The 23,419-nt window shown below is 41.6% G+C and overlaps 1 protein-coding gene across 3 annotated transcripts in view; it reads left to right on the top strand.

Moving 5' to 3' along the window:
- Positions 1-23,419, top strand: part of dpr6 (defective proboscis extension response 6) — a 1,082,593-nt gene that overhangs the window by 128,226 nt on the left and 930,948 nt on the right. The window lies entirely within an intron of this gene.

Genomic DNA, 23,419 nt, shown 5'->3' with positions numbered 1-23,419 from the left:
TTGGTTTATTGGCGCCAAATATAACTTTAGAAAAAAAATTTGTAAAATGGCTGTGACACCTACCATATTAAGTAGAAGAAAATGAAAAAGTTCAGCAGGGCGAAATCAAAAGCCCTTCGAATCTTGGCAGGTATTACATATAAAAATAAATTAGCGGTATCCAACAGATGATGTTCTGGGTCACCCTGGTCCACATTTTGGTCGATATCTGGAAACGCCTTCACATATACAACTACCACCACTCCCTTTCAAAACTCTCATTAATACCTTTAATTTGATACCCATATCGTACAAACACATTCTAGAGTCACCCCTAGTCCACCTTTATGGCGATATCTCGAAAAGGCGTCCACCTATAGAACTAAGCCCCACGCCCTTTTAAAATACTAATTAACACCTTTCATTTGATACCCATATCGTACAAACATATTCTAAAGTCACCCCTGGTCCACCTTTATGGCGATATCTCGAAAAGGCGAACACCTATAGAACGAAGGCCCACACCCATTTTAAAAATACTCATTACACCTTTCATTTGATACCCATATCGTACAAATAAAGTCTAGAGTCACCCCTGGTTAACCTTTATTGCGATACCTCGATAAGGCGTCCACCTATAGAACTAAGGCCCCCTTCCTTTTAAAATACTCATTAACATCTTTCGTTTGATACCCATATTGCACAAACGAATTCTAGAGTCACTCCTGGTCCACCTTTATGGCGGTATCTCGAAACGGCATCCACCTATGGAACTAAGGATTACTCCCTTTTAAAACACTCATTAACACCTTTCTTTTGACACCCATAGTATATTTTAAAATAGAAGTCAACTTTGCAATATTATTTTTATACTCAGTTAATTCATTACCAAAGACGGATAAAGGGATGAAACTTGGTAGGTGAGTTGAACTTATGACGCAGAATAGAAAATTAGTCAAATTTTGGACAATGGGCGTGGCACCGCCCACTTTTAAAAGAAGGTAATTTAGAAGTTTTGCAAGCTGTAATTTGGCCGTAGTTGCAGATATCATGATGAAATTTGGCACGAACGTTACTCCTATATTACTATATGTGTGTTTAATAAAAATTAGCAAAATCGGAGAACGACCACGCCCACTTTAAAAAAAATTTTTTGTAAATCAAATTTTAAAAGAAAAGTTAATATCTTTACAGTATATAAGTAAATTATGTCAGCATTCAACTCCAGTAATGATATGGTGCAACAAAATACAAAAATAAAAGAAAATTTCAAAATGGGCACGGCTCCGCCCTTTTTCATTTAATTTGTCTAGGATACTTTTAATGCCATAAGTCGAACAAAAATTGACCAATCCTTGTGAAATTTGGTAGGGGCTTAGATTCTAGGACGATAATTGTTTTCTGTGAAAAAGGGCGAAATCAGTTGAAGCCACGCCCAGTTTTTATACACAGTCGGCCGTCTGTCCTTCCGCTCGGCCGGCAACACCTTAACTTGAGCAAAAATCGATATATCTTTACTAAACTCAGTTCACGTACTTATCGGAACTCACTTTGTATTGGTGTAAAAAATGGCCGAAATCCGACTATGACCACGCCCACTTTTTCGATATCGAAAATTACGAAAAATGAAAAAAATGCCATAATTATATACCAAATACGAAAAAAGGAACGAAACATGGTAATTGTATTGGTCTATTGACGCAAAATATAACTTAGAAAAAACTTGGTAAAATGGGTGTGACACTTACCATATTAAGTAGAATAAAATGAAAAAGTTTTGCAGGGCGAAATCAAAAGCCCTTGGAATCTTGGAAGGAATACTGTACGTGGTATTACATATATAAATAAATTAGCGGTACCCGACAGATGATGTTTTGGATCACACTGGTCCACATTTTGGTAGATATCTCGAAAACGCCTTCACATATACAACTAAGGGCCACTCCCCTTTAAAACCCTCATTAATACCTTTAATTTGATACCCATATCGTACAAACGCATTCTAGAGTCACTCCTGGTCCACGTTTATGACGATATCTCGAAAAGGGGTCCACATATATAACTAAGGCCCACTCCTTTTTAAAATACTCATTAACACCTTTCATTTGATACCCATATTGTACAAACAAATTCTAGAGTCACCCCTGGTCCACCTTTATGGCGATATTTCGAAAAGGCGTCCACCTATAGAACTAAGGTCCACGCCCTTTTAAGATACTCAATAACACCTTTCATTTGATACCCATATCGTACAAACAAATTCTAGAGTCACCCCTGGTCCACGTTTATGGCGATATCTCGAAAAGGCGTCCACACATAGAACTAAGGCCCACTCCTTTTTAAAATACTCATTAACAACTTTTTATTTGATACCCATATCGTACAAACAAATTCTAGAGTCGCTCCTGGTCCACCTTTATGGCGATATTTCGAAAAGGCGTCCACCTATAGAACTAAGGCCCACGCCCTTTTAAAATACTCATTAACACCTTTCATTTGATATCCATATTGTACAAACAAATTCTAGAGTCGTCCCTGGTCCACCTTTATGTCGATATTTCGAAAAGGGCGCCACCTATAGAACTAAGGCCCACGTCCTTTTAAGATACTCATTAACACCTTTTATTTGATACCCATATCGTACAAACAAACTCTAGAGTCGCCCCTGGTCCACCTTTATGGCGATATCTCGAAAAGGCATCCACCTATAAAAATAAGGCCTACGCCTTTTTAAAATACTCATTAACACCTTTCATTTGATACCCATATCGTACAAACAAATTCTAGAGTCACCCCTGGTCCACGTTTATGGCGATATCTCGAAAAGGCATCCACCTATAGAACTAAGGCCTACGCCTTTTTAAAATACTCATTAACACCTTTCATTTGATACCCATATCGTACAAACAAATTCTAGAGTCAGGCCTGGTCCACCTTTATGGCGATATCCCTAAATGGCGTCCATCTATAGAACTATGGCCCACTTCCTCTTAAAATACTCTTTAATACCTTCCATTTGATACACATGTCATACAAACACATTCCAGGGTTACCCTAGGTTCTTTTTCCAACATGGTGATTTCCCCTTACTTTGTCTCCACAGCTCTCAACTGAGTATGTAATGTTCGGTTACTCCCGAACTTAGCCTTCCTTACTTGTTTAATATAGTATGGGTTCCAGGATCTCCCAGCGCATATGGGTAAAACTGAACCGAATTAAGATGATGTAGTAAATACGTAGTACCCCTGGCCATCTGTAGTCTGGTTACCTAATATTGGGCTTTGTCTCAACTAAGCAAATTCTAGGCGCACACTATCTGTTGTTGTTGTTGTTGTTGTAGCGATAAGGTTCCTCCCGGAGGCTTTGGAGGGTGTTATCGATATGCTGGTGCTTTGCCGGATACAGATCCGGTACGCTCCGCTAACACAGCACCCTTAAGGTGCTAGCCCGACCATCTCGGGAACGATTTATATGGCCACATTAAACCTTCAGACCATCCTTGCCTCCCCACCACCAAGTTCCATGAGGAGCTTGGAGTCGCCAGAGCCTCGCCTGTTAGTTAAACGGGATTCGCCGCTCGAAGGTGAGGTTGACAATTGGGTTGGAGAAGCTATATATTGCACAACACAACCTCTAGAAGTTAGATGGCAAGAGGTTTGTTCAGTTGGATTTTTGAAAAACTTGGCATTCCGTAATTTATTTTATCCCGAGCTAGTTAGTACATATAATTATTGTGATATTATTTATACATGTATTCTCGATAAGAAATTCTTATTCATTCATGTAAGTAATTCGAAGAGCTGTAAATAATTTGGCAGGTAGCGCCAAGCCTGTTAACAATACAAAATCAATCACGGAATGTCGCAGATCTCTTAATGATATTACCCAGCACTTCAGTATAAGCCTTATGTGGGTACCTGAATACATTGCATTGCCGCCTTTATTCAGATCTAATGTGCTTGATCTCTCAGCCTGTTACTGTATGAGGAGGTTATAAATTTACATGGAGGCTATACATTTATCTCTCAGCTTGTTACGGTATATGCTATAAATTTATCTACACCCTCTTGATGCTTTGTACTCCATATCATGAAGAGATTAAGAATCACTCCAACTAGGTGGAAAGTCTCTGCCTAGCCAGAGCGATGCATTCGCAGAGAATGTGAATCGGCATTTCATCCTCCAGCTTACAACAGCGACAAATTTACCTTCCTTAGTTGATATCGTAGATTATTGTGTACCTTATAGTACCCAGTGAAAGTTCGTAGGTTCTCTATGCTAAAATTATTGAGTGTGGCTGAAACTCCCGTTGGTGGACTTTGTCTGAACTGCTGTGTTCCCAGTTGCTTAGGTTTCCTTAGTGTGTGCCTTTGTTAGCCTACAGAAGGGATCTGAAAAAAAGAATACTGCTATATTTCTGTGATTAGCTCGATAGTCCACCCTCGTAAGGGGATAGTTAAATCAATTTAATGAATGAAGTGGTTCGAATCGCAGTCGCTAGTGAAGTACCATTTATGGCATCACAATCTACATGTTGGAGCCCTAGTGTTGGGCTGGGAATGGATGTAATCGAATTAGTCTTTTAAACTTTTACTACCATTTTTACCATTACTCTCGAATCGCTCTGCTGTTTGCGCTCTAGTAGAATGGGTGCTGACATATCGCATTTCATATTATCTTTACGACTGTGGAGGGGGCCCTCTGGGTTTTTATCTCCCTGTCGGTCTGTTCGGATAAAGAGGAGCTTATTGTCTGCACAGCTTTCTACTGTGGACTAATGCGTTAGTGTCAGGAACTACCACTAAGCCTTAGTGATGACCAGAAAGTTCAGAAAAGGAGCCAGCACTTATCTAAGTGCTCGCATTTTTCATTACAATTAACAGCTAACCAGAACAAGCACCTACTGTAGACAACCCTTCGAGAATCCGTTAGTGTATAAAGGTAATGGATTAATATCCGGAGCTAAGGCGCAATCACCGACACTTCTGTCTCTCCGGTTCCATTAGGAAGTACCCCGTCATCATTTCCGTCATACATCCATCCAGCACCGGCGCTATCACCGACACTTCCATCTCTCCGGCTCCGCTAAGACGTGCCCCGTCATCATTCCCGTCATACATCCATCCAGCACCGGCGCTATCACCGACACTTCCATCTCTCCGGCTCCGCTAAGACGTGCCCCGTCATCACTCCCGTCATACATCCATCTACCCCCGACTCCATCACCGATTTTCCGTCTTTCCGGAACCAGGACGTCTCTCGTCATTATTCCCATTATACACCCACCCAGTTGTTGCCTTTATAATACCTCGTTGTTATTTCTACCTTTAGCTTCCAGCTGTAATATCGAAGGCCTGATTGTGCCGCGATACTCCCCTTTGCTTCGAAGACGTCAGTTCCTTGAAATTTAGCTGGAACCATAGCTATTGTAATCGTGGGCCACCAAGTCGTTTTGGGGAATCATTACTAGAGCCAGCGTTGGGCAGATGTTGCTATGTCGAAACCATTCGTGGCTTCTACGACCATAAGTCGGTCCTTATTACAGTATCGCTGGCTATTGCTATCCCGATAACATCCGTCGCTATCATGGTCCCTATGTTTTTCGGTTATCCACGCGATAGTTCGTTTAACTGCTGCTTCGCACTGTAAGAATAATCGCCAATATCGGCCGCCCTCAACTTCTTCCTCAATAACATGCTGCTAAGAGAGTTAACGTTAGTTGGAAAGTAAACGCGTTTTCGTGATTTATTTTATCATTTAAATTGTCTGAAAAAAAACGGTTATTTAAAAATCCGTTAGTTTCACAAAATGTTTAATTTTGCCAAATTCTTGACGCAATTTTCAATGTTGAAATATTTTGCCCAGAAACTTATATTGATTCGGCCATTATTTCGGCAATTAAATAAAGGATAAATTTGATAGCGTAATTTTAATATTTCCTTAGTAGTATAACGCTCATAATATAATTTATATGTACATAATCAAATTTGGAAGAAAATCTAGTAAGGACTTTAGTATTCCGATCATCATATACCCAGTTGTAAAAGTTTTGTTTGCTTTCCGTGAATATTGGCTCTTATAAGTCATATATTTTGTTCTTTTTTGCTGTAGTGTACACTGAAAGAAATGGTGCTAGCAAAAACAACATATCGGTTCTGTTGTCCTTGACTTAACGGAGATTCGGTGAAATTGATCGAATTATGGTTAATTCGACCGAGTTCTTTGTCAAGCGAACAAATTAGTTTAGTCATTTCAACAGAAGAGAAATTGTCGCTCTTAAGTTAACAAAGTTTTGTAAAATTGACAGATTCCTGGTCAATCTAACTGATTTTTCTGTTAACGCAACTGATTTTACAAGTCATTTCAACCGCGATCAACTGTCAATACATGAGCAAATTTCAAAGCGAATTTTGCGCTCTCTACTTTGTACTTATGATGGTGCCACTTGTTAAAAAAAACACCAAAATAAGAAAACCTTAAAATCGAAAAGAAACACACAAAATGGGAAAACAATAAAAAACTAGTTGTTCAGTTATTAATACAAAACGAAAAAACTCTTTTTTGAATTTACTGTGAAAAAAATTATGAGACACCGGGACACCTATTTATCGGGTACAATTTTGCAAGTTCTCGTCCAAGCGAAATGCGAAATTGCGCCCTATTGTTGCAAAAGTTTTGCTTGAACGAACAGGATTTTTCCAAAGTTAGTAACATGTTGTTCAAGTTTTTATGAATTTTCACTCACGCGAACGAATCTAATAAGATAATAAAAAACATCCTTTTTTAATGTTGACGTTTCCGAAAAAATAAAAGTTTGAGTTTTTTTGGAATCGTTTCAACTTAAAGTGTTACGAAAATCAAACTTGCCGAATTACATGTAAAGTTACTCCAGTGGTGAATTATCTTCCTGCGATTTGATTCTTTACTTTTCTATAACTTACAAGTTCTCTTTTTAAAATGTTACTCCAAACTTGTCATCAAGTGTGGCAACTAAATGCGAGAGAAGAAATTGAGAATGAGCTGAGCTGCAACTGAAAGAATTGAGAATCAGTTTTGTGACTACTATTTTCATTTCTATATTCATATGTATCAAGCATGCCTATTTATGTATTCACATATTTACGTATTTATATGGCGGCCGCTGTGGTGAGATGGTAGCGTGCTCCGCCTACCACACCGAAGACACTGGGTTCACACTCCCGGAAAAGCAACATCAAAATTTTAGAAACAAGCTTTTCTAATTTTAGAAACAAAATTTTCTAAGCGGAGTCGCCCCTCGGCAGTGTTCGGAAAGCACTCGGAGTGTATTTCTGCCATGAAATGCTCTCAGTGAAAACCCATATGCCTTGCAGATGCCGTTCGGAGTCGGCATAAAAAACAAGTAGGTCGCGTCCCGCTAATTTGTAAGAAAAATTAAAAAGGAGCACGACGCAAATTGGAAGATAAGTTAGGCTTAAAATCTCTACGGAGGTTATCGCGCCTTACATTTATTTATTTATATGGCAACATACAAAGCTCTTGCAACAACTTTTTTTGTTCATTTGACTACTAAAATGGTCAATTACGAATCAACGATTTGGGCGCAGTTGATTCAATATCTTGTTGCGATGGATAAAAATTGACAGAAATTTCAGTTGAATTGAACCGAATTTCGGTCGATTTTTTTAGTATTTTTCTTTCAGTGTAGTTTGCGGCCTGATTTGCGTTCAGATTTTAGAAGGGTTTGTACCATAGCATTTTCAGGTTAATTGAAACTTTTTTTAATCAAACGAAACTTTTTTCACACCATTTAAAACTTTTTTCAAATGAAATGAAACTTGCCTTAAAGCAAATGAGACCTTTTTCAAATATAATAATACTATTTTCCAAACTAGTTAACAGTTTTTCAATACTAATGAAAAAAAATTTTTCTCAAATCAAAATTTTTTCAAATCAAATAACAATTTTTACAATTCCAATAAAGTTTTTTTGTTTCAAATAAAATAAAACTTTTAAAATCAAATGAGATTATTTAAAAACTCTTTCAAGATTATTTGCATTGTTTACGTGCCCATTTAGGGAGACGAGGGCGAGGACGTTTGGAAATTACTTCGGGATGTTTTTAGGAATCGGAATATTTCGGAAGTACTTCTGAAATTTTTTTTCGTGATGATTTTCGGGATTATGCGTAGGTTCAAGAATAGTTCGATATAATTTCAGGACAATTTCTTTATCTTCTCGAAACAATTTCGGAATGATTTCAGAAAGATTACGGGATGATTTTGCAACTATATCCAGAACATTTGAAAGTTGTTGTCGCGATGATTTTGGGGCTATATTCAAAAAATTTGGGTATTGCTTGTATGATCTATTAGGGATCACTTTGGGAATATTTCAGTAACATTTCGTTATAATTTTCAGGACTTTGTCTCCAAGTGTCCTCTTTAATTGTTGGACATTCTAAAAGACACTAAAAACGACCTGTTTTGAGAAGAGTTGGGGTAGTATACCTTGAATTGCACAAATTCACGTACATCTGTTTATAAAAACAAAATCAATGTAGGCACATTTACATGCATAGAAGAAATATATCACAAAACTCTTCATAGTGTCATATCACATACAAACGTTACATGCTCGTGATTTTTTATTTTTTTTTTTGCACTGTCGTTCGCCACTTTTGCAATATTTTTATCTTTTTTTCCTGAAACTGTCAGCGCAATGACCCTTGTTAACCATAGACTAGCACGCAGATAGTCAGTGAGTATTTTGCTGCACGCGCTCATACTTCCGCCAATCCCATGCCGGTTATTGTATGCTCTGACTATTTCTTTTCGATTGGGTGTCTGTTAGTTTGACATTTGCTTGTATTATTTATATTGTAGTAAAATAAGTTTATGAGACGCCTCAAATGTCAGTTAAGTTTAGTTAAGAGACCAGCTTTTTTCCTTCTTTATATACGCAGTGCTATTTTACAGACTTTTGAAGTGAAACTTGTAGGTAAGAATTGAAAGTAAGGTCGTTGAGTAAGAAGTCACCTCAGTCGTCAGAGGTGTTTGCTCTACGTTATGCCAATGAAAAGCATTGAGAGAGATTTGATCTTCTTTTTGCTCTTTCTCTCAACTGAATACATGTCTGACTTTTCTTTTACTTCAAATATGGGAGACGATAAGAAAAATTCTGTGCGTGAAGTATTAATACTAAGTTCATGTCGGTTTGAAGACCACATAGCTCACTATAAAACTTCTATTCACCATAACTGGAAGACCATAACGCGCTTTATGAAGAGAAAGATTCTTTAATCAGGATATCAGAGGAAACATGTCATCTAAACAAAACGTAAACTACAGTCACGAAAATACTCTTGCAAATAGTTACATAAACCCTCGTTTAAAATAAAATTAAAATAGACTACCTCTATATAAACGAGCTCCTTCTTCGTTGTTGTTGTAGTCGCAAAACCACTCCCGAGGGTTAAGACGAGTGTTGCCGATGTGAGCAGCACTTTGCAGGATACCAATCCGATGCGTTCCTTTATAACCTGTATCTGGTACACCACGGAAACGATGCTTTTAATCCCTAAAATCTTCAGGTCCGTGAAATTTAGTCGCAACTTATGACAGGCATGCCAAGCGCTGGAATATTCTTAGCAAATTAACCCGCTGGGAGGACCCCCTAAATATTGGAATCCCAAGAGGTAGTGGGACTATACGACACAATGGAACGACACGACATAAAGGGAGTTGAATAATCTCTACACATTTCTGTCTGGATTTAACAGCGAATCAGCAGATGATCGCAGTCGGCGCGCCCATGCGCTGCACTCCGGTTTTTCAACTCTGTTTAGGTTACTGATGAAATGAAACAGAACAATCGCTTTGATATTATTTTAAGCTACCACCGTAGCCTACCCGCCTATCTATATACAAACAGATAGTAATATTACGTTTTATTGTCCTTACTACTCACCCACTGTTCCTTTTAAAGTAGTATATCCTCCAAGCCTACAAAAAAAATATTGGCGTAGGACGCCTCTGAGTCTTGTTTGTTTATCTGGTGGACAATAGTCAAATCATCACATATATTTATTACCTCTTCAGCTAAGGCCAACTAAAGTAGCTCCTCTGTCCTATCAAACACAAGCCAAGCAATGAGGACGGAACTCATCCCGGACGTTGCTAATTTGATGCTCTCCGAATAAGTGGTATTAGCTTTAGTACGAAATAATGCTGTCTGCTCCTTTTGCTGTCATAGCCCTGCCTCGAACCCGACGACCCGTTCCTGCTACAACGTTTGAACGGCTGCTTCTATTTGATGTGATAAATTTGTCATCAAGTAGCTCCTCTGGCAGCTTATACCTTCTATACTGTTGGTGCGCGGCTGATCTGGGACGTGCTACAAATCCACAAAACCGTACAGCCATTAAATTGTCATAGTATATCGGTTCCGACACCGTTCGTAGCCCAGCCGTACTACAGTTTCGATCGATCAAATGCCTTTCCATTGTTGTATTGGCTATCCATCTCATCCTTTTTTACTGAAGTTCAGTTCTTTAATATTTTTTGCATCCTTGTTGCAAAGTTCGTTTACTGTGCTAAAAAGTATGGTCACTCAGGACTCTTCTTGTAATTCTCCTATAAAGGTCCCTGGACCTTCTATACCATGGGCATTATCCCAAGAGAGAAGGATGCAAAAACGAAACTACCTCCAACTGCACCTTTAACACCAACCCAGCTGAAAGTGATGGGCCCGAAAAGTTGGCAGCTGCGATATTAGCCTTCTGGTTTTATAGAAAGCTGGCCATTCCCATCTAAAGCAGATGGCGGGGAGATAAACAACCGGTTTTTGGAAAATAATAAAAAAGGAAACGCAGTTTATAATTGGTACGGAAGTGAAATATCATAGGCGGTAGGTCGTAAGCTGTTATCGTCCAGCTGATCTTTGACTGTCGTGCCGCTGTATTATGGTATGGTTTCAGGGGCAAAGGATATTCCAGTAGATGCAAGAATATCGTAACGTTACAAGCTTGCTTCAGCCGCTTGACGGTTTTCACTAAATGCGGGTGTTCTTAAGACGTAATCTCATGACAAAGAAGTTTCACTTGGAGTGCGTGTGCAGTGATTTTTGTTTTCTTTTTTCAGTCGAGTTACTTATTGACTATGCTTTTGTTGCACTATCTACCAGCAGCTTTGTTACATTTCTCTTTGTACGCGCACCATTTGCTTGTAAGGAGTTTGTTGCTTATCATGAAAAGAAAAAAAAATGCTGGTCATAAATCTTTTAGCTGATTTATGTCGCCGATGTTGCAAAAATGTATTCGTTTACATTCCTATTTACTTAGTTATGTGGTGAAGTGGCGATGGTATTGTTTTCACTTCAAGTGACACTTTTTTAAGTAGCTAGCAGTAAGAATTTTATCTTTATTTCTTATTTTTTTTTTAATTATACGATGTCGTATAAATTTAGGTATTCTTGTTTTTTTTTTTTGTTAGTCTGCCGTTACTTTATTTTGGTGGCATTTTAAGAAAGACTGTGTATTTTAATGATTTTTATTTTCTTTGTCTAACTTTTGCGCTCACATAAATTAATTAACTTGACGTAATTTTGGTGGCAACACTTTCGTTTAGCGCATACCGCAAATAACACTAGTCAACAAGAGAAATTACTTTGAATTCTAACTATTTAATTTAGATGTAATAAAATTCTATGGATACGATTTTTTTTCTTTTTCTAAAATCACGAATTTTCACAGAGGTCTTTCCATTTATTTCTTCATATCTTGGAAACTACTTATCTAAATTCGTTGAGGGAAACACCAGTGGATTCACCGCAAAATTTTCTTCAAGTCTTGATAAGAACACTTTTTTATATGATCGACGGTTGTGGAGTTATTCACATAAAAATTTAAAAAAAAAATTTTTTTGCAAAATCGAACATTTTTATTTTTCAAAAATTCATAAAAAATCGAAGGTTTTAAAAACACCAATTTTATTTAACGGTCTTAAAACTGTAAACATAATAAATAATCTAAACCTTATTTTGTAAAAATACATGAATAAATGTTGGTTTTATTGACAATAAAGTGAAAATACCCAATTTAGCGAAAATTTTGCATATCAAGCCTATTATAGTTTTTTACAAACAAATTATTTAGGTATGACATTTTGCGCAACTTTGTCTTTTTAAAACTTACTACGGGCATCGCCAGAAATGAGAAAAATCCATATTGACACTCAATAAATTTTTCCCCGTCAATTTTTCTTAAGGCAAAACGCAGATCATAAGAAAAAATGCCTCATACTATATGGAAAATTTAAGTTGCCAATGCAGGTTTTCGTAAGAAAGAAGTATGGTCATATATATTTGTTATCAAATAAATAAAACTTTTTCCTTGAGGCATTTCTTGCGATGTTCTTAGAATGCTTAAATCATAAAAACAAAAAAATCAAATTATCACTCCGTCATAGAAACCGTTATACCTACCTACTGAATATCCCAGCCTGCACAGGCCATTTCCCATAGCATATGAAGTTTTTTGAAAACCCCTTTTTTCAAACCCTTTCGCAGGTAGTGGTTAAAAAATTTACAGACTCATTAGATGCCTGCCCTGTATGGTATATTGTCGTCGATTGTGATAAAACTTAATGAAAAAAAAAGATACATACTTTTGAAAATCGAAGTGACCTGCGACTATTTAAAGTAGTTCATTTAGTTCATTTAATGTTATTTAACTAGCATTCCTGATCGCGAAAAGTCAAGTTGTCAACAACAGTAAAAAACTATTAATTGGTTAGTGAATTTAAAAAAAATGAATAGTAACAGTAAAAAATTTGTCTGCAAAAATGACCCGAATATATTTTGTTATGTATGTGGTCTTTACACTACAGCAAAAGGGCGGAGAAATTTCACAATTTCACTACAAAATTCATATAAAGATTATTTTAAAATAGATGTTGAGAACTTGAGCAAATTTTGGACTCCAAATTGAATTTGTGATAGCTGTATATATATTTTAAAGAAAAAGAAATCCGGCCCTCAGTAAGTAACAATTACATTTATTAAATAACAAGTAAGGAAGGTTAAGTTCGGGTGTAACCGAACATTACATACTCAGTTGAGGGGTATGGTGACAGCATAAGGGAAAATAACCATATAGGAAAATGAACCGAGGGAAACCCTGGAATGTGCTTGTATGACATGTGTATCAAATGAAAGGCATTAAAGAGTATTTTATGAGGGAGTGGGCCATAGTTCTATAGGTGGATGCCATTTAGGGATATAGCCATAAAGGTGGATCAGGGTTGACTCTAGAATGCGTTTGTACGATATGGGTATCAAATTAAAGGTATTAATGAGGGTTTTAAAAGGGAGTTTGGTTGTTGTATAGGTGGTCGCCTTTTCGAGATATCGCCATAAAGGTGGACCAGGGGTGACTATAATGCATTTGTACGATATGAGTATCAAATGAAAGGTGTTAATGAGTATTTTAAAAGGGAGTAATCCTTAGTTCCATAGGTGGACGCCGTTTCGAGATATCGCCACAAAGGTGGACCAGGGGCGACCCTAGAATTTGTTTGTACAATATGGGCATCAAACGAATGGTGTTAATGAGTATTTTAAAAGAGAGTGGGCCTTAGTTCTATAGGTGGCTGCCGTTTCGAAATATCGCCATAAAGGTGGACAAGGGGTGACTCTAGAATGTGTTTGTACGATATGGGTATCAAATTAAAGGTACTAATGAGGGTTTTTAAAGGGAGTGGTGGTTGTTGTATAGGTGGTCGCCTTTTCGAGATATCGCCATAAAGGTGGACCAGGGGTGACTCTATAATGCGTTTGTTCGATATGGGTATCAAATGAAAGGTGTTAATGAGTATTTTAAAAGGGAGTAATCCTTAGTTCCATAGGTGGACGCCGTTTCGAGATATCGCCATAGAGGTGGACCAGGGGTGACCCTAGAATTTGTTTGTACAATATGGGTATCAAAAGAAAGGTGTTAATGAGCATTTTAAAAGGGAGTAATCCTTAGTTCCATAGGTGGACGCCGTTTCGAGATATCGCCATAAAGGTGGACCAGGGGAGACCCTAGAATTTGTTTGAAAAATATGTGCATCAAACGAAAGGTGTTAATGAGTATTTTAAAAGGGAGTGGGCCTTAGTTCTATAAGTGGACGCCGTTTCGAAATATCGCCATAAAGGTGGACCAGGGGTGACTCTAGAATGTGTTTGTACGATATGGGTATCAAATGAAAGGTGTTAATGAACTTTTTCATTTTCTTCTACTTAATATGGTAGGTGTCACAACCATTTTATAAAGTTTTTTCTAAAGTTATATTTCGCGTCAATAAAACAATCCAATTACCTTACCATGTTTCATCCCTTTTTTCGTATTTGGTATAGAATTATGGCATTTTTTAATTTTTCGTAATTTTCAAGATAAAGTGAGTTCAAGTAAGCACGTGAACTAAGTTCATTAAAGATATGTCGATTTTTGCTCAAGTTATCGGGTTAACGGCCATGCGGAAGGACAGACGGACGACTGTGTATAAAAACTGGGCGTGGCATCAACCGATTTCGCCCATTTTCACAGAAAACAGTTAACGTCATAAAATCTATGCCCCTACCAATTTTCAAAAGGATTGGTTCATTTTTGTTCGACTTATGGCGTTAAAAGTATCCTAGACAAATTAAATGAAAAAGGGCGGAGCCACGCCCATTTTGAAATTTTCTTTTATTTTTGTATTTTGTTGCACCATATCATTACTGGAGTTGAATGTTGACATAATTTACTTATATACTCTAAAGTTATTAAATTTTTTGTTAAAATTTTACTTAAAAAAAATTTTTTTTTTAAAAGTGGGCGTGGTCCTTCTCCGATTTTGCTAATTTTTATTAAGCGTACATATAGTAATAGGAGTAACATTCCTGCCAAATTTCATAATGATATCTTCAACGACTACCAAATTACAGTTTGCAGAAATTTTAAATTACCTTCTTTTAAAAGTGGACGGTCCCACGCCCATTGTCCAAAATTTTAGTAGTTTTCTATTCTGCGTCATAAGTTCAACTCATCTACCAAGTTTCGTCGCTGTATCGATCTTTTGTAATGAATTATCGAACTTTTTCGGTTTTTCGAAATTTTCGATATCGAAAAAGTGGGCGTGGTTATAGTCCGATATCGTTCATTTTAAATAGCGATCTGAGATGAGTGCTCAGGAACCTACATACCAAATTTTATCAAGATACCTCAAAATTTACTCAAGTTATCGTGTTAACGGACGGACGGACGAACGGACGGACATGGCTCAATCAAATTTTTTTTCGATCCTGATTATTTTGATATATGGAAGTCTATATCTATCTCGATTCCTTTATATATGTACAACCAACCGTTATCCAATCAAACTTAATATACTCTGTGAGCTCTGCTCAACTGAGTATAAAAATATTTATGATACTCATTTTTCACAGAGAAAACATGCAAATTGAAAAACCTATGATGTGGAGAGAAACAAGTGATCATGATGCTAACTGTTACTTTTGTTTAAGTAAAAAAAAGGGATTTGGAAAACATATGATTTGGTCTTATCCCACGATTTCGGCTGGTGGTTTTACTCTTCCCGTGCTAGATTCAGATGGTGTTCCACGTCCTGAAAATCAACATGATACGTATACTGAAGTTCCTCCATCGCCTATTTCTTCGTCTTTAAAAATCTCCAGCGTATCAGATGGATTTTTCCCAATACATCTGACACAGTCCTTGTTAAACAGGTTACGATAACTACCTATAGATATAAAAACAATATATGTTTTTGCTATGATATAACTGGACTTTTTGGAAGGGTTGGCCAAACATATGACGCAAGTGAATGGAGGCTATTTATTGATAGTAACAAAGAAAGCCTTAAAGCAGTTTTATTACACAATGGCAATCAGAAGCCATCAATACCCATCGCACACGCCGTAGATATGAAGGAGACTTATGAAACCATGTCCAAACTTTTAAAATATATTCATTATGAAAAAGACGATTGGAAAATATGTTGCGACTTGAAAGTGGTAGCTTTATTAACTGGACGACAAGGTGGTTACAACAAACATTGTTGTTTTCTTTGCCTTTGGGATAGCCGAGATCGAGGTGCACATTATGTAAGGAAGGATTGGCCAGCAAGAACCAATCACGAAGTAGGCACACACAATATAAAATATGCTGCTCTAATAAAAAAAGGAGAATGTGATTTTTCCGCCATTACACATCAAGCTTGGATTAGTCAAGAATTTTGTTAAAGCGCTAAACAAAACTGAAAAAGCATTCGATTATATTCAAACAATATTTACAAAATTATCCGCTTCAAAAATTTATGAAGGTGTTTTTGATGGTCCACAAATCCGAAAACTACTACAGAGCTCAACATTCGAAACGTTACTATCACCCGATGAAAAGGCTGCTTGGAACTCATTTAGGCTGATTATTTCAAATTTTTAGGAAATAATCGGGGTCCAAATTATAAGCAAATCATTTCTGATTTACTAACCAACTATTCGAAAATCGGTAAGTAGGAATATGATATGATTTTTGTATATTAATCATAATTGTAACCTCTAAATTACATATACATATAATTTCAGGTGCAAACATGTCTCTAAAAATGTATTTGGATTTTTTCCTTCAAATCTTGGTGATGTCAGTGACGAGCATGGAGAACGATTTCACCAACAACTTAAGTCAATGGAGGAGCGTTATCAAGTATTCTGGAACGAAAATATGATGGGGGATTATAATTGGGTTCTTATACGAGAATCAAATTCAGAAAATTACAGTAGACAAGCAAAAAGCAGAAACTATTGTAACGTAGCAAATTCTACGCCACAATATCTATTTCCTATTTAGCGCCCACCCCTAGTAGTGTATGTAGCGACATACATATATACATACATACCGGCCCAACAACCATCGCGCAAGCACAAGGCAAGCCAGCGATGGTGAACGCACAATGCTTAGGAATTTTCATTCGTGGCGCGCTGTGCGCGACAATGCGAGCATAATTCCCAATGTGTTCATAGTTACATATGAATAAAATGATTGGCCGGAATACACCAGGCACACTTCGCCGTAGGTAAGTGAAGTGCGAGTCGGTCGCCATTGGCGGTCGACGAGGGGTGCCCTTTGGGTTAGGAGGGTGCGTTACAAGGTCGGTTCCACCGATGGTACGCCCCCTGCTTATCGGACGCCCCGCAGGTTTCACTCTGAGTGTGGATTTCGTTGCGAACGGTTGTGCGTTGAAGTTGCGGACGGTTGTAATAAAAATCTGGTTGAGTGCCATAAGTGAGTTTTAGTAGCATACACAAAGGGGCGGAAAAAACCTTTGTTGTTGTGAAGTGTATAAAGGGTTAGACAGTTGGGGCCCCAGTTTAGCGGTCAGTCGAAGGTCAATCTCCGGCGGAGCCCTAATTTTGTGCGCGTGATTTTGGTTGCTATCAATTTTCGCCCTAACCTCAAAGTGCCTGCACGTGGAGGTATACTTGTGTGTGCGCACATTCAATCGGCTGTGACTGAGTACCCAGTTGAAAACTTGTGTGTGACTACACACTGTTCCGCTTGGGAGCAGTGTTGGACTACTTGCTCAGTGAGCAATTGTGGACTGCCTGTGTGAGGGGGCATAAACCCATACTTGTATCAGTGGCAGTATCAGCTGTAACGTTTATAGTCTGCCCGTTCAGCTTGGCGTAGCTTTCGTGCCGGTCGACTCGTCCCCGATACGGGGAACAGTGTTCCGTCCGTCGGGGCGGTGGTGGTGACCACGTCAGCACTTTGCTGACAAACAGCGTACGAGCTACGTCACCGCGCTATTGCTATAGCTGACGGGTTGGGCTGCTACTGCTGCTGACCACTGGTTCTGAGTGGTTATAGCCCTCTAACTTAGGGCAGCCTACATTCGCCCAGTGGGCATCGGTCTTCTCCTGGTGTATACTTCCACAGCCGTGTCGTATAAGCGTAACCAGGTTTGCTTCTGTGGGCAGGTGCTTTGTGGGAATGAGGGGTGGTGCAAAAAAGCGCCCGGGCCGCGTTCCGTCGGAGGTCGTTCTTCGACGGCCGCTGATGGGTCGACCTCGGGAGAGGATAAAGGGGTAAATTCGCGGCAGTTTTTAAAGACGAACACCGGGAAGGCTACCGCTGTGCAAACCGGTCGCAAAGCGGAGAAAAAAGCGGGTAAGTCCGGGATACCGGTGGCGTCGGGGAAGGCGACCACCTCGAAAATTGCTGAGCAGGGGGGCAAGAGTGGGCCGAGTAAGTCCGCGAAGTCGGAGGATGAGGAGAGTATTCTCCCGAAATCCGACGACGATGCGGACTTACCCAGTCTGCCGGAATCCGGGGTATGTCCCCTAAGCTGGGACAAATCCGATGTAGCGGAGGGTGCTGGTTTCATTGCTGAGTCCGTGGTGCCCACTGTCGCCGCTGGCTCCTCTACCGACGGTAAAGCAGCCGATGGCGTGCCAGAGACTGCTGCTGACGGCGAGGATGCAATGGACGGTAGTGTAACTGCGGGCAAGGACGCAAACGAGCCGGTGAAGTCTTCAGGGTGGGAGGAAATGTGTGAGAAAACTGTGGAGGAATCGGGGAAAAGGGCGCTGGCGCTGCTGACAGCTGTGGTCCCCTTGCAGGCACCGAGCCTTCCGGCGGTCAGTCCGCTGGAGGTAAGACTGCGAGTGGGGGATCCCCTGCAGCTGGCGCGAGCGCTGGCGCTTCTAGGGCTACCTCTGGATTGGATGGCTCCTGGGTTGTCGCCCTAAAGAGGATCACCGCTAGCTTTAGCAAGGTGGTCTTTGGAAACAGCGGTGCAGACCTCAAGTCTGCTGAGAGGCTGATGGAGGTTTCCTCAGAGTATGAGGCCCTCCTAATGACGGCTATAGCCGAGAATGCCCGACTTCGCGGACAAATTGAGGCGATGTCATTACGGGGCGTCATGCTGGGGGGTGCATCCCCACGCAGCGATTGATCTGCCACCGCAGATCGTTTGGCGATGCCGCCTCCGAGCACGACAGTCCCGGCTGCCATCGTACCTGCGCCTGCTGTCCCAAGGCCGCTTCACACCTGGTCGGCGGTCGTCAAGGGCGGCAAACCCGGAGTATCCTCGAAAAAAGTAGTCGAGAAGATAAATAAGGAGGTTGGGTGAAACCTGTGCGGTCCGTTGGGGTAGTTATTCGCCTACCCTCCAAGGAGGAGCGGGACAAAGTTCTCGCGAACAAGAAGTTTTCGGAGGTGGGGTTGGAAGTATGCGAGAACCAGAAGCAAGGCACCGGGGTGGTCATTCGGGGAGTTTACGCGCAAGTCTCTCCTGACGAGTTCATGGAGGAGGTATTTCGCCTAAACCTCACGAAGATCGACCCTGAATGTCAGAAGTCAGAGGTTAGGCTGATCAGCCGACCTTGGAAGGCAGACGTCGATGGAGCAACGGTGACCGTCACCCTGGAGGGACCGGACAAGTTAATGTCCCCCCTCTTGGATGCGGGCCGCTGTTACGTAAAGTGGTTCTCCTTCCCGGTTCGGCCGGAGAACCTAACCTATAGCTGCTTCCGTTGCCTGAGTTTTGATCACCAGTTGAGGGACTGGCGTTGAAGGCTGCCGTCTGTCGGTGGTGCGGGCAGGAAGGGCATATTGAGGCAAAGTGCCCTAATGGGGTGCATTGCCGAAATTGCGCATTTAGGGACAGACCCGCCGCACATCTTATGATGTCGGCGGAATGCCCGACATATGCTGCCGTAGTTGCCCGTGCACTCGCCAGACATTAATGGGTTTAGTTCTTCAACTCAACTGTCATGGAGCGTACTCCGTTGTGTGTGAATTGGGGGCGCGTATGGCTGATGAGAGTTGCAGTATTGCCCTGCTCCAGGAACCCTACACTACCAATGGTATGGTGAGAGGGCTTCCTGGAGGGTTTAGGTCCTTTTGTGACCTTCGGGGCAATGCTGCAGTTGTGGTGAATGAGCCTAGTTATGAATGCTTGTTGTTGAATGCGTCTAATTGGGGAGTATGTGTGAGCATTGAGGGCTCTTTCGGTAGAGCCATCTTTGCAAGTATATACTGCAAGTTTGGGGAACCCATGGAACTATATATCCAATAACTCGATACGGTGCTACTACTTGTGAGTAACACGCCAGTTATCATTAGTATGGATGCCAATGCCGTATCCCCTATATGGCATAGCAAAATATCCAGGACTTTTCCTGGATATGCTAGTCATGGACGGGGAGAGGCGTTGGGCGAGTGGGTACTCACTTCTCACGTTCATGTTTTGAACGAACCGAGTGAGCGGTACACATTCGATGGGCCCATGGGCAAGAGTGACATTGATGTTACTCTCATGAATGAGCCAGCAGCGAGAGCGTTCAGTTGCGGATGGAGAGTAAGGGGGGGGGGGGGGGGGGGGGGGGAGGGGATAAGCGACCATTATCTCATTGAGATTGTGGTTGCTCCCCGTGCCACCCCGGATATACTTGGTACGCCTTCCGTAATGGGGTGGCGTACTGCCGGGGCAAATTGGACTCTGTACGGGTTATACGTCGAGCAGGAGGTGACTGCTACATCCCTCGATGTATTTGCAGAGCTTCCAGTAGATCAGCAGATTGCCCTCTTGAATGCCTGTATCTGGCGGGTCAATGACAGCATGTTTGAAAGGTGGAAGAAGCAGCGGATTCATCGTGTTAGGTGGTGGACGCGTGAGCTAACCCAGAAGAGGAGATCTGTCAGGCGCCTGAGACGTCAATTTCAACGCGCCCGGCATATTGATTCCGATGGTCTGTCCCAGCTCAGAAGTCAATTAAGTGTGGAAACGCGTGAATATAAGAGAATGATTGTAGAGGTTAAAGAAGAACAATGGCGCAACTTCGTGTCAGAAAGCTCGCACGACCCCTGGGGACAGGTCTATAAGATCTGTAGGGGTCGCCGCCAGACCGAAGTTAATTCCCTCCGTGTAGGCGAAAGAACAATATCAACATGGAGGGAATGTTCAGAGCTGCTTATCGAAGGGTTCTTTCCTAGGGCGGATGTTCAGGTAGCTCCCCTTGCACAGGATGTACCTGTACCTCCACTAGAAGTTGAAGAGTTGGATTTTGCATTTGGCCTGGTTACGTCTAAACGGTCTCCGGGTTTGGATGGGATAAACGGAGAAATGTATAAGTGTTTGTGGAAGTTTATTCCGGAATACTTGGAAGCCGTTTATGATAAATGCATATGGGAGGGTTACTTCCTACGTGAGTGGAAAGCTGCTAGGGTTGTCGTTCTCTTGAAGTCGCCTGACAAAATAAGATCTGATCCTCGGCCTTACGGAGGTATCAGCCTTCTTCCAGTGCTTGGTAAAGTCCTGGAGAGGGTTATGGTTGAGCGGCTTCAGGAGCTAGTTGGGGGTAACCAGTCGGATAGACAGTTTGGATTCAGGAAAGGACGCAGCATTGAAGACGCCTGGATGCATGTCCAAGACTGTGTTGAGAGAAGCTCCAATAAATATGTCTTAGGCATATTTATTGACTTCAGGGGGGCCTTTGGCTACCTGCGCTGGGATAGGGTTATCGAGCGGTTAGTGGAGCTAGGCTGCCCAGAAATTGCTTTGTGGCAGAGCTATTTCTCGGACAGACGAGCTACTATCGTTGGTGCCTATGAAAGTGTGTAAAGGGAGGTGGCTCGAGGTTGTCCGCAGGGATCCATCTGTGGTCCATATATATGGAACATGATGATGGACTCCTTGTTAAGGCAACTCGAGCATCTTTGCAAACTCTGCGCCTATGCGGATGACCTCCTCTTATTAGTGGAGGGGGATTCTCGCGCCAGCATTGAGCGTACCAGCGAGTCACTATGTCAAGTAGTGGCTGGCTGGGGCTCCCATGTTGGCGTAGATATCTCGGTGGACAAAACTGTGATGATGCTGCTCAAGGGCAGATTGTCACAGAATCGCCCACCGGTTGTCCGCATCGGCGGGGTCAGCATCAGATATGGGACGAAAGTCAAATACCTGGGGCTGACAATGGGTGAGCTTCCTGCCACACTTGGATGCTGTCAGGGATAAGATGCAGAATGTTTCGGGGCAGTTACGACGTATCATTCGGAGTGACTGGGGCCTGAGTCGCAGTGCCGTTCGTACAATATATCGTGGCTCATTCGTAGCTTGTGCTACTTTTGGTGCCGCCATATGGTACCGAACGGTCATGACTGCTCATGGTCAGAGGCGCGTGCTGAGTATACAGAGGTGCATGATGCTCCCATGCTTGCCCTTGTGTCGTACCGTTTCCACGGATGCGATGCAGGTGCTTCTTGGTGCACCCCCTCTTGACCTGATGGTTATACAGCTTGCTGTTTCCTTCAGGCTGAGAAGGAGGGCAAGTTTGCCGCTGTTGGAGGATGAATGGGCCGCCGACGATAATGTGGAGAGTGGATGGTTACAAAATAGGCGTCGATTAGAAGGGGTGGTTAGAGGGAAGTGGCAGGAGCGCTGGGACAATAGTTCCAACGGCAGGGTGACGTACGGGTACATCCGGGACGTTTCATTTGTGGCGGAAAATCCAGACCTCAGATTTAATCTGAGCCTGGGTTTTCTGCTTACGGGTCATGGTCCTCTTAATGCATTCTTGCATAAGAGGAGCTTGAGCGAAAGGGAGGGGTGTGTATGTGGGGCTGCATGTGAGGATTGGGTGCATGCGTTGTGCAAGTGCCCGGAGTACTCGGACATAAGGGATTTGGGTAGTTGTGGGGTTAATGTTGAAGAAGGTAGGGTTGATGTTAGTGGAGCGCTCTCCACTAGTCGGACTATTGATTTGATCAATAGGTATGCTTTGGAGGTGTTTAGACGGAGGAGACGTGGTGGTGACCGTGGTGGTTAATTGGTGTGTGTTCGTGGATGTGGGGGGGTGGTTCTAACCCCACCTCACCCCTAGGCGGCCGGTCCGGAGTAGGTGGATACTCAACCGGAAGTGGCTTCGGCTGCGAAAGTCAGACCAAGACTTTAAAGTAATACCACGGGAAACAGATAGCCCGCAGAGCTTGCTCCGTTTCTGTTCGGTTGCGGTTGGCCCCTTTGGGAGCATCGTGGTGGCTGTGGTTGATATCCGAATGCGGTAAGAGTTGGTCAGCTCGAATGTGGAGTTGCATTGCAACCGGGTGCCATGACCCATAGAATGGAAGAGGTGTTAGATAGGCCTCCAACCCCACCAAGGTGATGATGTGTCCACTCACATTATCGATTGGTACCAAGGTAAGCGAGCCTTGGGGGCTGGTCAGACCTGCTTTGACCTGTGTACTTGGTACATATGTGAGGTTAGGTCTTCGAAGACAGGTACTCACGTAAAACCTACACCCTCCCCGCAGGTTTACCCACATTTCCGGCGAGTAAGACGGGATTTACACCCCTTATTACTCATCGGAAAGGTAATGAACGAGCAGCCTTCTCGGGTAGGAAGGAAACTCGTCCCAACG

Source organism: Eurosta solidaginis, chromosome 5, assembly GCF_040869045.1.
Source record: "Eurosta solidaginis isolate ZX-2024a chromosome 5, ASM4086904v1, whole genome shotgun sequence".
NCBI lineage: Eukaryota > Metazoa > Arthropoda > Insecta > Diptera > Tephritidae > Eurosta > Eurosta solidaginis.
This window is presented reverse-complemented; position numbering and strand designations above follow the sequence as displayed.